We start from the raw sequence: 15,680 nt of genomic DNA, 5'->3' as shown, positions 1-15,680 counted from the left end.
ATTCCACATGTAATGAAGGCATCAAAGCCTTTATTATTCCCTAGTCCTTTCCCTTGTCAGTTTCATAGTTAGGGGCATTTACAAGAACAAAACGACTAACCCTTTACACATTGCACCAAGCCAGACACGTTGACCTATGTACCGATAACATAGTGACATAGTCTGGGTTTTTTGCCAGGGTCAATTTTCCCCTGGGTAATTTTAAAGGAGCCCACCTTTGAACCTTTTAAATGCATCTTTGTTCCAGAATTACCCACAATTAGAGCCACAATTGATGGCCAGCAGAGCTTCATTCAGCTGCAAGAGGAGTGCATTGGACAAAGCTGACCCACATGAATGGAAACTAATTTCTAGCACGTACATAATCTAGTACATCCTGTTGCAATGTGTATGCCGTTTGAAGGTATGAGACCTCTTTCATTACGAAGTTGCCTAGTAACTGGTTTCCAAGAGCTGCTGAAAAAGCAGTGGGGGGGGAGCACTTGCAATGGCCAGTATTTGAGCTCTTTATATTGTTTCAGGCAAGTATGCAAGATTTCTTCAGGGTTTGCTTCTGGTCTTCCATCCCAGGCTTATCTAACCCACTGCCATGGCTCCTGTGGTGGCAAACAGGACAGGGATAGCAGGATTTGTCAGAGTGAAAACCCAGAGTTGGATGGTGGGGGCGGGGCTGAGGAGTGAGTGAAGAGAGGTCTCCGCCCTACAATAGCCAGACGTCACAGAAGGGGATGGAGAACTGTTTGGGTCAGTGCTCATTCCACCTTCAGAGAGTGAGGTTTCCATGGTAACTGAAGAGATGGGTGGCCAATCAGCAAGGTGGGCTGGACCAGAGGCAGAAGGGGACTTGGAGGGATTGACTTGGGTCTTGTTGCCAAGGTCACATTGCCATCTGCGCTGGAGTAAACAGACACAGCCTGCCCGCTGGATGGCATGCTCAGTCTTCATGCTTGGGATGAGAACCATGCAAATGACTGGTCCCTTTTTTGTTATTTAAAAGTAGAGCAGGAGGGGAACACCAAGTGTTCGGAAAACTTAGTTAGTCCTGACTCTTAGAGCTCTGTTGTAGAGATATGAATCCTGCGCCTTGAGCTAATGCTGAGCCATTTGCTAGTTTTTTGAATAAAGCTTTCAGGTTTCCTCAAGTCAAGAGTCTGAGTACTGCGTCTGAGGAAGAATGGGAGTCAAGACACCCACTGCGTAAGCCTAGAACAGACCTTTTACAATGGGCAGAGGGCAGATGATGAAGCTGACTCCAACTTTATTGAAACTGATCAGGTTACTGGCTCAGTGGGAACTTTTATCTATAGCACCTTGAGTTCTGAAGAAGGATGGTGGGAGGTAAATCCAATAGATCACAAAAGGATGGGACCAGGTTATATGAGGGACTGATTACACCCATATGAACCTGTCCAAGACTTAAGGTTGACCTCAGAAGGCTGATGGGAGTTGTGGTACAAAGCATCTCAAGAGTATCACAAAGGTTGGTGTGACAAGTGAAGGAAGTGGATATGTTAAAGTTGACTCTGGTCCATGAAAGTTTATCCCATCATAAATTTGTTAACCTCTGAAGATATTTTGCTTGTGGGCCTGCCATCAAAATCTCGGGCATTAGAGACTGGGTCTTTGTGGTGTTGGCCCCTTTTTCATGGAATTCTCTTCATAGAGGGGTACATATGGCCCCTCTTTTTTGTTTTAAACATATTGAAGACAAGAGGAGCTGAGCTAACAAGCACTGGATTGAAATTTCCCAGAAGTCATTTTTTCTGAAGAAAAAAATTCTGAGATGCTTTTCTTTTCTCTTTGTCATTCCCCTAAAAAAAGGAAACCGCCTTGCAGAATTTTCTCAAAATATTATTTACCATTACTTTGGTGGTGGCATTTTAATATAAAGAAATCAGTGGTGATATTTTAAAAAAAGATAAATGATAGGCCTTCCCCTTTAAAGAGATCAGTAGCTGCAACAATCTGAGGGATTTGATAAGTAGCTTTCCATGCTTCAGTTAAAGCTAAGTGGAGGCTGTCCAGAGGTAACATCTTGCCTTTTCAGATCAGGAAACACAGACAGATGAGCAGACTGCAAAGTGCTGGAGAAAAACATTTAATTGCTATGATTGCTATGATTAGGTAAGGTCAATCCCACACCCACTGAAATTCTACAGACTTTTGAAAAATTACTGAGGAAGATTTTGGAACAATACTAGAACAGAGATCTAGGTGGTGGGGAGAAGGTAAGAAATAAGAGAGAGAAAGAGAAAGAGAGGGCGGAGAGAGAGAGAGAGAGAGAGAGAGAGAGAGAGAGAGAGAGAGAATGAGAATACTGGAGCTGGAGGAGAGAAATTTTAGTTGAAACATGGCAGATACTAACAATAACTTTCATTGATAGAGACTGCTGTCCAAGTAATGATGGATAACTAGGATGGTTGTCATGAAACTAACAGTGTTGAGTTCCATTGTGTTTCTTTTTATTCATTGTTATCATGGTTAATTAATTGCTTGTGTTCACTATTTTATACCTTAGTTTAAAGAAATATTGTTCTGGCACCCATGAGATGTAAAATTGATTGTCAGTTCATCTCTTCTCATTTGTAATTGAGGACTTGTGTGCATTACATGTCACATATTGAATGTGTGCGTATAGTAGGGATGCTGGTGTGAAATCCATGGTTCTTTATTTTCCAATCAAGAAATCATACATTTTCAGTTACTGACAAGTGCCTCAATTAAATAAGACATTGCAGGTTCAGATCAGAAACTTTTCCTTTCCCACCATGACACTCATCATTAATTGTCCAAGGTGTTGGGCAGTTAAGTCAGTTTCACAGAGTGGAGAAGGAGGAGCAGTAGCTTAATGAGAAATAATCATAGAGTGTGGAATGATAAGAAATGAAAACTAGATGAGTCCTTGTAGGAATGCAACACTTTGGCAGAATTTATGTCCTCAGAAGGAATGCCCTGAAAGTTTCATTCAACTCACCCCCAAATAATAATAAAAATTCTTTTCTAAACTTAGAAATCCAGCTTTGAAACTATCCAGCACAAAAGCCCCTTGACTGAGTTGCCTGTAACATGATAGGAACTATCCACTCTGAAGGGGCCAGCAAATTTCATCAACTTCTGCCATAAATGGAGAAAGTTAAACCTAGTCGCTTGATTTTCCAATTATGAATTGGTAAAAATGAAATGGATTCATACAGATCCTGAGCCAATTTAGGGAGCCCACAAAACATCTTGTACCAAAGTGGACTATTTCCCAATAGACCAAACTGGAGTACAAAATGAAACTTGTGGTCTGTGTGCACACCTAGTCTAAACCCCTATCTTATTTTTGGATGGTCCCTTTCCGTTCCGAATTGGCAGATCCCCAACCAGCTGTATTAGCTATTAGAAGATATGGTGGTGTTTCCTATGTTCACTGTGGAGTCGTTTGAGCAGGAAGAAATACTCATATACCCAGAAGACATGATAGCAGGAAACATTGCTTCCTAATTCTGCTCTCATTCCGGTTTTGTCAGGTTGAGGACGAAATTAGAAGCAAGTATCCTGATCTGCCGAAGGAAGATGAACAGAAAGGTGTTTTTTTAAAAAAAATAAATTAAAATGCAGACAGGAAAAAATAGAGAGTATGATGGTTTTATGAACCCACCCACCCCTAAATCTGATTTGGAAGTGTCTGGAAACTTTTTGCTCAAGTCTAATTTTCTGCAACTATCTAAATTATTTCTAAATCTAACAATAAATATTCAGCCTGCTATGCTAATGCTTTCGTACAAGCCAATAGCAAAAATCTGATGTCAAAATATGCATTGTGTGATCTTAAAAATAACATTGCACCAAAGGTGCTTCTGCGTAAACCTGCTTGATCTTTCTCTTGTGTTCAATAATACTAGTCTTCAAAACCTTTTTGTTCCACCTCTATATAAAAGATTACCATGTGCAGTTCCATCATTCAGAACTTCAGTACCATTCACTGTAGGTTCACCATGTTGACACAGAGTGCTATGCATTTATGAAACGTTTCACTGACAGTATATCAATACACCAGCATTCTGTCTCCCCACCAACCCACACACCAAAGAAACCCTTTAAAAATATTTCAACAAGAATATTTCAACCACCCATTCCTTTTCTTATTTATTTAGAGCCCTATGAAATAAATAAAAAAGCTATTGCTGAAGTCCTTAACGCACTTAGGGAGCAATCCAAACTCAAGATCCCCAGGAATGTGTTAGGATTCAGTGGATCTCCAGCTGATCCATCCAATTCTTAGTATAGCCATGCAGTTGGCATAAACCCCACATCCTGGCATAGCTATAGATACCACAGGATAACTTCCCCATCCCAGCTCATCTGAAACAGGTGAATTATATGCCAGTGTAAACCCAGATTGGGACTAAAAGGCCAAGAGAAAGTGTTGATGCATAGGAATCAACTTCATGCATATCTAGGTCAGAAAACACACACTTTTGACTGAAACTCAGGACAAATGTTTCATTTGAAACCCAGGTTGGAAGATAAAGAACTAGAGCTTGAGTTGAGATTTCTCAGAAGTTCTGTTTTCTACGAAAGTTTCTGGAAAATTTCTTGTTCTCACTGCTCCTGTAAAACAGGAGTTGTTGTTGTTATCATTAGGGAGCCAGTGTGGTGTAGTGGTTAAGAACGGTAGTCTCCTAATCTGGACAACTGGGTTCGCGTCTCCGCTCTTCCACATGCAGCTGCTGGGTGACCTTGGGCCAGTCACACTTCTTTGAAGTCTCTCAGCCCCACTAACCTCACAGAGTGCTTGTTGTGGGGGAGGAAGGGAAAGGAGAATGTTAGCCGCTTTGAGACTCCTGAAGGGGAGTGAAAGGCGGGATATCAAATCCAAACTCTTCTTCTTCTTCTTCTACTCAGAGTAGATTCATTTAAATTAATGAAAGTTAGATGAGCCACATTTATTAATTTCAATGGCTCTACTCTGATTATGTGTAGCATTAGAGACAATCCATGTGTCCACGCTCAAATTTCATGGCCCATGAACAGGAGAATATTGGGAGTTCATTTTTTGCTCCTGTGATGTACCACCCCTGGGAAATGTTGCTAGTCTTATCAACATCCACTAGAAACTCATCAATAGCTTGGACTGCTCCAGTGCAGAAATGTTCTAACTTCTATCAGGAAGCATTTGCTGGAAATGTTCAGCAGGATGCAGGTCCTCACAAACGTTCTGTACATCTTCACCCATAGAAGTAGTGATTCTACGTGACAAACTGCGCCCTCCTCAGCTCAGGTCGCTAAGTGCCAGAGTCTGTGAGACACTGCCTCAGTTTAGCAACTTGCAGGATCAGCCTATTAGCATATCTTAAAAATGAATTCATAAAATGTAATGTTAAGATATTATTGCTTTTTTTAAAAAAAGGAGACTTATTAAGAAAAGCAAACAATATTATTTTATGTAAAACTTGCCTGTACTGCAAATGACTGGGAGGTGGAGGGGGGGGGCGAAGAGAACCAATAGGAATATGCAATTAAAACCTCACGCAGAGAAGGGAACGTTTTTCAGGATACAGCGTAATCTGTGCATAATGGCTTGAGGGTTTTTTTGTGTGTTTAGGGGGAAATATATATAGAAAAACAAAAGGGAATATCGCAGTATAGATAACAGAGCTGTTTGCCGGTTGTATTATTATAACTTCTCAAGGTCACACACTCATAAGAGACAATTATCATATCATTAGCCTTCTCCTATAAAACTAATTTCCTATTTCAACATTGATGTGAATATCCTTAGCTGATTGAAAGGGATGGAGACAATCCTGGCATAATTTCCTTTAATGGGTTGAGTCTAGGGAGTTTACTTTTCAGAGAGAGAGAGAGAGAGAGAGAGAGAGAGAGAGAGAGAGCAGTTGAAGTGAAGTCACACTGAAGTCCCCCCCCCAGTACTAATCATGTGAAACTAGATTTACAAGAGGCCCACAACCTATTCAGACCATCCTCTCCACACATCAGTGCAAGCCCATACCCACTCCACCCTACAGACCTATGTGCATTGGGGAGAAAGGTCTGAAATGGGAGCCTAACCATCTGCAGCTGGCCATATATAACCTTCTCCACAACATGGGTGTCCACAGGAGGGGATAAGAGGGAAGCACTCTCCATCGCTGTCATCCCAATCAACCATAACGCCCAGATTTCCAGATTTCTTTAAAAAGAAGAGGGAGTAAGCCCCATATACACTATACAATTAAAGCAGGCATCCCCAAACTCGGCCCTCCAGATGTTTTAGGACTGCAACTCCCATCATCCCTAGCTAACAGGACCAGTGGTCAGGGATGATGGGAACGGTAGTCCTAAAACATCTGGAGGGCCAAGTTTGGGGGTGCCTGATTTAAAGCAAAAATAGCAAATTACTTTAAGCAGCAATGAATCGTCGTCGTCCCCCCCAAATCCTGGGAAGTGTAATTAATTAAGGGTGCTGAGAGTTGTTAGGGGACCTCGCTTTGCCCTCAGAAAGCTACAGTTCCAAGAGTTCCCTGGAGTGATTGTTCGGTAATCTTCAGTCCTGGAAACTACTCTATAGGGGTAAATAATAATAATAATAATAATAATAATAATAATAATAATAATAATTTATTATTTATACCCCGCCCATCTGGCTGGGTTTTCCTCATCACTCTTGAAATATTAAAAATGCAATAAAAACATCAGACATTAAAAACTTCCCTAAACAGGGCTGCCTTCAGATGTCTTCTAAAAGTCAGTTGTTTGCCAAGTTGTGTGCCATTTCCTTGATTAAAGAGTTGACTTCACCAACAGCTGACCCTGTTTCTTCGTGCTGACCTGCGTCTGACTCCAGCCTTGACAGTTCATCTAGACCAGGATTGTCTTCATTGTTGGTCTTCAACTATCAAGTCTGAACCCAACCTAATCTAAGATAGTTGCAACAGCAGCACGACAACTATACCATTATGGGGGGGGGGCATGGAAACCTAATAAATCACTGTCCAAATGCATGCTTGGATTAAAGGTGGATCGCACACCTGAAAAGGCTGAAGAACATTAATTGGTGGAGTAACTTGCAGCAGCTCACCAGGGTTTCCACCCCTACCCGGAAAGATTGAACCTAGGACTTTAGATATGCAGATCGTGTGCTCTGTGGTTCTGCCAGGTGGGGGTCAGGGACCTACAGCTCTGCCCTTTCACAAACGTGTCTTGAGTGTGAGAGGCCACCACATGGGATGGTTGAAATATCAATGGATTCCCTCCCCCCCCCCCAAGAGCAGGTTGTGCACAATCCCTAGTTTAAAGGAGACCTCTCAAATTATGTTTGATTTATATCTCTGTTATTGCAATTTCGGTTTAATTAAACTGCGCTTGCTTAATAGGGATGCGGCGCTCACTCCAAAAAGTCTTCAGGAGGAAAACGCTGGACGGCACTCCTCATGCAAATGAAGTGGCAACCATGCATCTTTTGAATGTTCCCCACTTCGAGCAGCTGGAGCTATTTAGCCTGACAAATGAAACACTTCAGACAGTTTCTCAATCCTTGTAATTAAAAAACAGGAAATGGCAAGGTAAATAAAGTAATCATGGGATCAATAAAACATTATTATTTTAATGAAGATCTCGCCAGTGGAGCACAGATTCAAAGCATTGGAACTGGAGGCGGGGTGGGGGGAAACATAACAGACACACATTGGATCTCAAGAGGTACACTTGAGGGGGGAGCCAAGAGATAAGGAAGCTGAAGGGCTTCCACTTGGAAAGAACCAAGAAGTCCAAGGTAGAATTTACAATCAGTCTCTGAAGAGGAGAAGATGATGCCAGGAAATAGGCTGAACATTCCCATTACAGATTAAGCCCACTGGGTGGCTAATGTACAATACTTTGTACAATACAGTTGCTCCATTTCAGAGATCCATACATGCTTAGATGGAACCTGACGTTGCCAGATTAAGGCATCTAAATTAAGGAAAATCAAGTTGCAGCCATCAAACTCCAGTATTTTGCCTCCTAACACCCCCCTCCCCATTCTTCTCTTTCCCGTATATGCCTGGAAGATTGTGGTCTGTGCTTTGAGGGTGCCATCTAGGCTGAAGTACCAACCTGTCTGGGGAGTCATTTGGATGACATCCCAGATCCCTATAAGAGGCCCTATAAAACTGGGCTTCAGAGCTAGGGATGAGTCAATGTCTTATTCTGTTCATAAGGATGTCAGAAGAGCCATGTTGGATCAGACCAAAGGGCTGTCTGGTCCAGCATCCTGTAATAGTCAACCGGATTCCTATGGGAAGCCCATGAGCAGGATATGAGGACAATAACACTTGTGTACAGTTGTTCCCCAACAAGTAGTCTTCAGGCACATGCATTTCTTATAGAGAGAGAAGGGTGGAGCTTTCTGAAACAAGGGAAGGCCAAAACACACTCCTCCTCCTCCTCCTCCTCCTCTTCTTCTTCTACTTCGAGCCCAGATTCCAGGGAGGGACAGCATTGTCACATTCCCAAGCAGAACATACAACACATTTTGGGCATGCCATTCTATTGCAGTGATGGACATTCTGTGTCCCTCTAGATGCAGATGGAGACCCCAACTCCCATAATCCCATTCTGGCTGGGGCTGATGACATCTGAAGACTAGCACTATCTGGAGGGTCAAAGATTGCCCACTTCCCCATTCTAGGCTGGATCTGGACATGTCAAAGAAGCAATTCAGTTAAAACGCATTGTAAACTCAAACAGGGAAATCCAGTAGGGAAATATGGGACTCCACAGCACCATCTGGTGTCACAGTGTTATATCACATATAAAACACATATAAAACACTATTTTTCTTTACCAATCTGGCTGAGTCCCTAATGCAATGCATTGAGACTAACAAGTTTATGCATCATTCCAGGAATAGGCATGATATCTTAATTTAGCTTCTGCCAATGAAGACAGCATGCATTCACCGATTCTTTTATTGTGAGAAGAATCCTGATTCCTGTAATATTAATAGTGAAGAGTGAGAAAGTGTTCTTTATTGATCCGACTTTGAATTGAGGTCTTTCTTGTACATTGGGTGTATTCCAGGATAAACCTTTTCTGGCTTAATAGAAGGCTTGGCAGTGATTTACTTTTCCATGGAAAAAAAAATGATGGAGGATAAATTCCACCCACTTTAAAAAACAAACACCTATTCTTGGACTCTCTCTATCATTCAGTTGGGTTTGAATCACTATTGCATGGGCATGAGATGTGGGAGAGAAGTAATCTTATAAGATTCATTAATCTTAATTAGGTTTATTTTCCCAAAGAAAGTTGTTAAATGACCTTACTTATGTAAATTAAGCCTAATTACTTCCAGTAAAGGATCCAAGTTCAATTATATGGCATATTGGAGTGCAGCCAAAGTTTGCAGTTTGAAATATTTCAACCCCCTTGTAACTCTCTTTAAAAAAGGATGAAACCAAATCAAATAAATAAAATAAAATAATTTTGTTTAAAAAAAATTCCTTCCAGTAACACCTTAGAGACCAACTAAGTTAGTTATTGGTATGAACATTCGTGTGCATAAACAATTCTTCAGATACACTGAAACAGAAGTCACCAAACCCTTATATATAGTGAGAGGGTGGGGAGGTGTATTATTCAGAAGGGTGGTGGGAATGGGTGATTGGCTGATAGGTGTGGTAAACCTGTTGACGACTGGTAACGACTGCAATTGGTCTTACAGGGAAAATGATGGTAAGACATGGTTCACTGCAAACACTCACCTGAAAGGCTAGCATCTACCTTGCAGGTTCCTGGCAATCTCATCTCCCTTCCCTTCAGGATGCAGCTGATCAGTAGAATAGATACAGAAATAAAATTTAAGCCATGTAACTTTCATTGAGCTCAATGAGCATAGCAGTGATGGGGAACCTTTTTCAACCTGAGAGCCACATTACCTCCTGGGGTGTGTTCCAGGGACCACATGCAAGTGTGTGGAGGGGGCACTATTTATTTATGTTTTTATCTTGTATTTTTAACTTTTGAGCCACCCTGATAACTTTTGATGAAGGGTGGTACACAATTCTAATAATAATAATAATAATAATAATAATAATAATAATAATAATAATAATATGCCCCATCTGAACGTGCTATTGTGTGTTTTTCCTGGACAGAACTAAGATAACAGAATATTTTACTGCACATGGTATGTCATGCACATATCAAGAATAGCAAAGCCAATTTAGATGGGGAAGACAGAAAAATCAAGCTTTCCTTTACATAAGAACCAAACATAAGACAGCTGAAAGGCAAGGCTTTGGCCTGGCAATATGTCTGTTCATCTGGTGTGGTATTGTCTACTCTGGCTAGCAGCACCACAGTCTCAGGAAGAGGCCTTTCAATGAGGACCTTTTGCAAGCAAAAGATGCTCTGCACCCTAACTAACTTCTTCACTAACCACATGATGTGTTTTCGCTTGCTTGTTATTTCCCAAGATTCATAGGTAAAGGTAAAGGGACGCCTGACCATTAGGTCCAGTCGTGGCCAACTCTAGGGTTGCGGCGCTCATCTTGCTTTATTGGCCGAGGGAGCCGGCGTACAGCTTCCAGGTCATGTGGCCAGCATGGCTAAGCTGCTTCTGGCGAACCAGAGCAGCACACGGAAACACTGTTTACCCTCCCAGCAGAGCGGTACCTATTTATCTACTTGCCCTTTGACGTGCTTTTGAACTGCTAGGTTGGCAGGAGCAGGGACTGAGCAATGAGAGCTCACCCCGTTGTGGGGATTTGAACCGCCGACCTTCTGATCGGCAAGTCCTAGGCTCTGTGGATTAACCCACAGTGCCACCTGCATCCCCGGCCAAGGTTCATACCACTGAACAAATTAATTTTGCTAATTCTAAGCATCGTGCAGATGCCTTGATGAAAGTTCACAAGGTGTGTTTTCCCCCAAGTTGAACATAGTGAAGACAGTGATCCAGCTTGTTCTGCCCCAAATTTCAAATACTTCTCAACTGTTGTTGAAGATGCGCTTAGCTCTGTATCTTAGCAGGCTGCTACCTTGACTCCTCCATTCTCACTTCCTCCCACAGCTCTGTATCTTAGCAGGCTGCTACCTTGACTCCTCCATTCTCACTTCCTCCCACATCAAATCTCTGCTGCCGTTTCCTTTTTTATTTATTTATTTATTTATTAAATTTTGACATAAATATATTTCACAAACGTACAAAAGACAAAATGAAAAAGAAAAAACAGAAAAAGAGAAGAAGAAAAAAGAAAAGAAAAAGAAAAAGAGAAAAAAAAGAAATACACGAAATACATACAACTTTAAATGACATTGATCGACTTCCCTTTATCTCGATTTCGGAAAATATTGCCTTGTTTATCTATCTGCTGTGTCTATTCCTTAATAAAACTTTTTACGTAGTAAGTGTTATCTCATGCCTACTGTGATTTCTGTAAGTACATATGTGTTTCTGATCAACATTTTGATTTTCCCCTTGTCTCTATTTCCATATATATCCTAAATTTATCCCATTCATTGTTAAATTTTGCACTTCTTTGATTTCTTATTTTCTGTGTCAATTTAGCCAACTCCAAATAATCGGATAATTTAAGTTGCCACTACTTTAGTGTTGGGATTTTTGGTGTTTTCCAGTACTGTGCTATGAGGGTTCTGGCGGCCACCGTTGCATATTGAAAAAAGGTTCTATCTTCTTCTTTGATATCCTTACCAATTATCCCCAGCAGGAAGGCTTCGGGTTTTTTAACAAACGTATATTTAAGAATTTTTTTTAATTCATTATAGATGGATTCCCAAAATTTTTTGAGAATCTCGCACGTCCACCACGTATGGATGAAATCGCCCTCCCCTCCTTGCTCTTACATTTCCAACACAGTTTATCGCCCGTTCTATACATTTTATGTAGTTTTACCGGCGTTATGTACCATCTGTACATCATCTTATACATGTTTTCCTTTAGTGTCGTGCATGCTGAGAAATTCATATCTTTACACCACAATGCCTTCCATTTGTCAAACTCTATGTTGTACCCTAGTCTACCGCCCACTTCACCATCACATCCTTTACTTCCTCGTCCTTGGTGTCCCACTCAAGCAACTGGTTGTACATTTTTGATAATAATTCTGTTTTACTTTCTATTATTTCAATCTGAAATCTAGATTTCTTGTCATTTATTCCTATCTTATTATCTTCCCTCCACATTGAATTAATTTGATGGTATTGAATCCAGCCAGTCAGCTTGCTTTTTATTTCTTCGTAAGGTCTAATCCTCCACCCGGATTCTGTTTTGGTTAGTAAATCTTCATATGTCCATCTTTCCCCCTCAATGTTTAATTTTTTAATTGTTAAAATGTCTATTGGTGATAACCACCAGGGCGTTTTCTGCTCCAACAATTTTTTATTCCTTTCCCACACTTCCAGCAGTGGCCCTCTGAGAATGTGATTAGAAAAACCTTTATGAACCCTTCCTTTGTCTCGCCATAAATAGGCATGCCAACCGAATCTTAGATTAAACCCCTCTAGATCTAACAAATTTTTGTTTTTGATGACAATCCAGTCTTTTACCCAACAAAGACATGCAGCTTCGTAATATAACCTCAAATTTGGAACCGCAAGACCACCCCTATCTCTTTGGTCTGTGATCAGTTTAAATCTAATTCTTGGTCTCTTTCCCTGCCAAATGAATTTAGAAAGTAATCTCTGCCATTCTTTGAATATTGAGGTTCCTCTAATTATCGGTATATTCTGGAATAGGAAGAGTAATTTAGGTAGTAAGCTCATTTTAATCTCCGCCATTCTCCCCATCCACGAGAGATGTATTCTATTCCATGTATCCAAGTCCTTCATTATTTCTTTCCATGTTTTCTTGTAGTTATTTTCAATCAGATTTATATTTTTCATAGTTAACCAGATTCCAAGGTATTTAACTTTTTTAGTTATTTTAATTCCAGTTTGACTTTCAAGATCGTTTTTGGTTTCTTCTTCCATATTTTTGGTCATTATTTTGGTTTTTGCTCTGTTCAATTTAAATCCGGATAATTTTCCAAATTCCTCTAGTAGCTTTAACACTTTGCCGACGCTCTCTTTTGGTTCTTCCAATGACAGCATAAGATCGTCTGCATATGTTTTCAGTTTATATTCTTTCGCTCCTATTTTTATGCCACGGATCTCTGGGGTTTTTCTTATCTTGTTTGTGATTATCTCTAAGACCATGATAAACAACAGCAGTGACAGAGGGCACCCCTGTCGAGTGCCTTTTGCTATTTCAAACTGTTCTGTCAGGGTATTTGCCAATTCGAAGGACCTTTGTTTCATTAACTTTATTCCCCATTCCACCTCTTGGCTTATTAATATCGAATATTCTGTTTGGAGCATTTTATATTGTTGCTTATGGCCATCGTCGTTTGGATTTTTTATCATATTTTTTTCGCATTCTTTCAATTGATGGATTAATTCTTTTTTTTTTCTTTAGCCTTTTTTCTTTGGGTATTTTGTTGTATCAGGAGACCTCTTAACACAGCCTTGCTAGCATCCCATACTGTGTCTATACCTGTTCCTTTGTTGATGTTTAAGTCAAGATAGTCTTTTATGGTAGTTTTAGCTTTTTCGATCACTTCTTCTTTTTCAAGTAGGTAGTCATTCATTCTCCATCTGTACAACCCTTGGATCTTCCACTTTAATTTTAATGTTATTGGGCTATGATCCGATAAGGTTCTGGGTAGTATTTCACATTTCTCCGTTCTTATTATTAATTCTCTTGAGATCCATATCTGATCCAGCCTGCTCCAGCTCTGATGTGGTTCAGAGAAATGGGTAAATTGTTTCGTTGTAGGGTTTTTGTATCTCCATATATCTATTAGGTCCAGATTTTCTTCCAGATCATTAAACGATTTCGGTAATTTCCCTTGATTTATGTTCTTTTTTCTTGTACTTCTATCTAGTTCTGGCGTCGGAACCGCATTTAAATCTCCGAGTAAGACCAGTTTATTGTTGTCTAGCTCTAATAAAGATTGTTCCAGTTTTTTAAAGAACTCCATTCTATTTGAGTTTGGGGCATAGACTGTTACCACGTTTATTTTCTCTCCCTGGTAGTTAATTTGAATTCCTAAAACTCTTCCATCCTCATCCTTGCAAATTTGTTTGGGTTCTAGTTTCTCCTTCGCATAGATTACTACCCCTCTTTTTTTCTTTGAATTTGAATTGATGAATTCTATTCCCAACTTCTTATTTATTAGAATATGCTTATGTTTTTTGGCAACATGAGTTTCTTGGCAACAAATGACATCAATATTTTTTTTCTTTATAATCTTTTCAAATTTATTTCTCTTGGGCTTATCATTAAAACCATTCACATTCCACGAAAGAAACTTGAGAGACATTTTGGGTTAATTTTTGCGTGCGCTTTATCCTTGTTTCTAGTTTAGAATCTGGTGTTATTCTTTCTGTTAGATTCTCTGTCTTCTCCTTCCTCTTCTTCCTCCGATTTTGTGTCTTCCGTCTCCTCCTCCGTTCCCCCCCCACCCCCAACTCCACTCCCCCCCGCCTCCCTCCCCCCCCCCGCATCCAGGTCACCTCCTCGCTGTCTTGCTTCCTCTCTACCCAGATCTTTTTCATACCTTCTCAGGAACTTTTCTGCTTCATGTGTATCTGTCAACTTGAATTTTTTGTTCTTGTAATAGAAGGAAACCCCTTCTGGGAATTCCCATTTATACTGAATTGTGCTTCTCTTCAGCACACTTGTCAACTGTGTATATCCTTCCCTTTTACGTAGAATCCTGATTGGAATTTCTTTAAAAATGATGATTGGACGATCTCCAATCATCAGCTTTTTTTTAAAGCTCGTTCTTACAATTGTGTTTTTCATTTCTATGGTGTTAAAAATTACTAAGCAGTCTCCCGGGGGGTTTTTTTATTTGATTTGTTGTGGTTTCCCTCTTATTCTAAATGCGTTCTCTATGGTGTATGCTACTTGTTCCTCTTTCATCTGCAGCCATTTTGCTAGTTCCTTAACTATTCTTTCCCTTATGTTTTCATTTGCTTCTTCGGCAATCCCTCTGAATTTTAAATTAAGATATTTTTGACGCATCTCTGCCATGGCCAAATTGTCCCATAGTTGATCTTGTGTTTTATTTAAGTTTTTTACTTCATCCTTTAGCTTTTCTGTTTCTTTCTTTTGATCCCTCAAATCTTTCTGCATTCTTTTATTTGATTCTTCAAGTATTTTTGATTTGACTGTCAGATCTTGTATTTTTTTTGTGAGTTCGCCTACAGCACTTTCTATTTTACTATCTATTTGTTCCTGCAATTCTCCTAACTTACTTTCCATATGCATTTCTCTTTGTTTGAATTCCTCTTTGATTTGTTTGAATTCCTCTTTGATTTTTAGCCATTTTTTAGCTGCCGTTTCCTTGCATCTCTGTTTCTTTCCTTTCATTCATTCTTGTCCCCAAGCTTCAGGAATACAGATTTAAAACAAGGTCTGGGGGGTCCTTTTCTTTGTACAGTAGACCATTTGCTACACACACAAACACTGTTCTCTGTCTTTCCACCATTCAAACAAGCCAGAGGTATCCTTCCTTTGTTTCAAATACATTCATCTACTGCTGCTTTCTGTTTTTTTGTCCACCAGGATGACTTGGGTGGGCATACTTCACCCAACATGAAACCAAGGAAAGATTATATGGATTCCTAACCCTTTCCTATGAATT

Source organism: Podarcis cretensis (genome assembly GCF_951804945.1).
Source record: "Podarcis cretensis genome assembly, chromosome: 4".
NCBI lineage: Eukaryota > Metazoa > Chordata > Lepidosauria > Squamata > Lacertidae > Podarcis > Podarcis cretensis.
The sequence above is the reverse complement of the archived record's forward strand: the minus strand, read 5'-3'. Positions refer to the sequence as shown.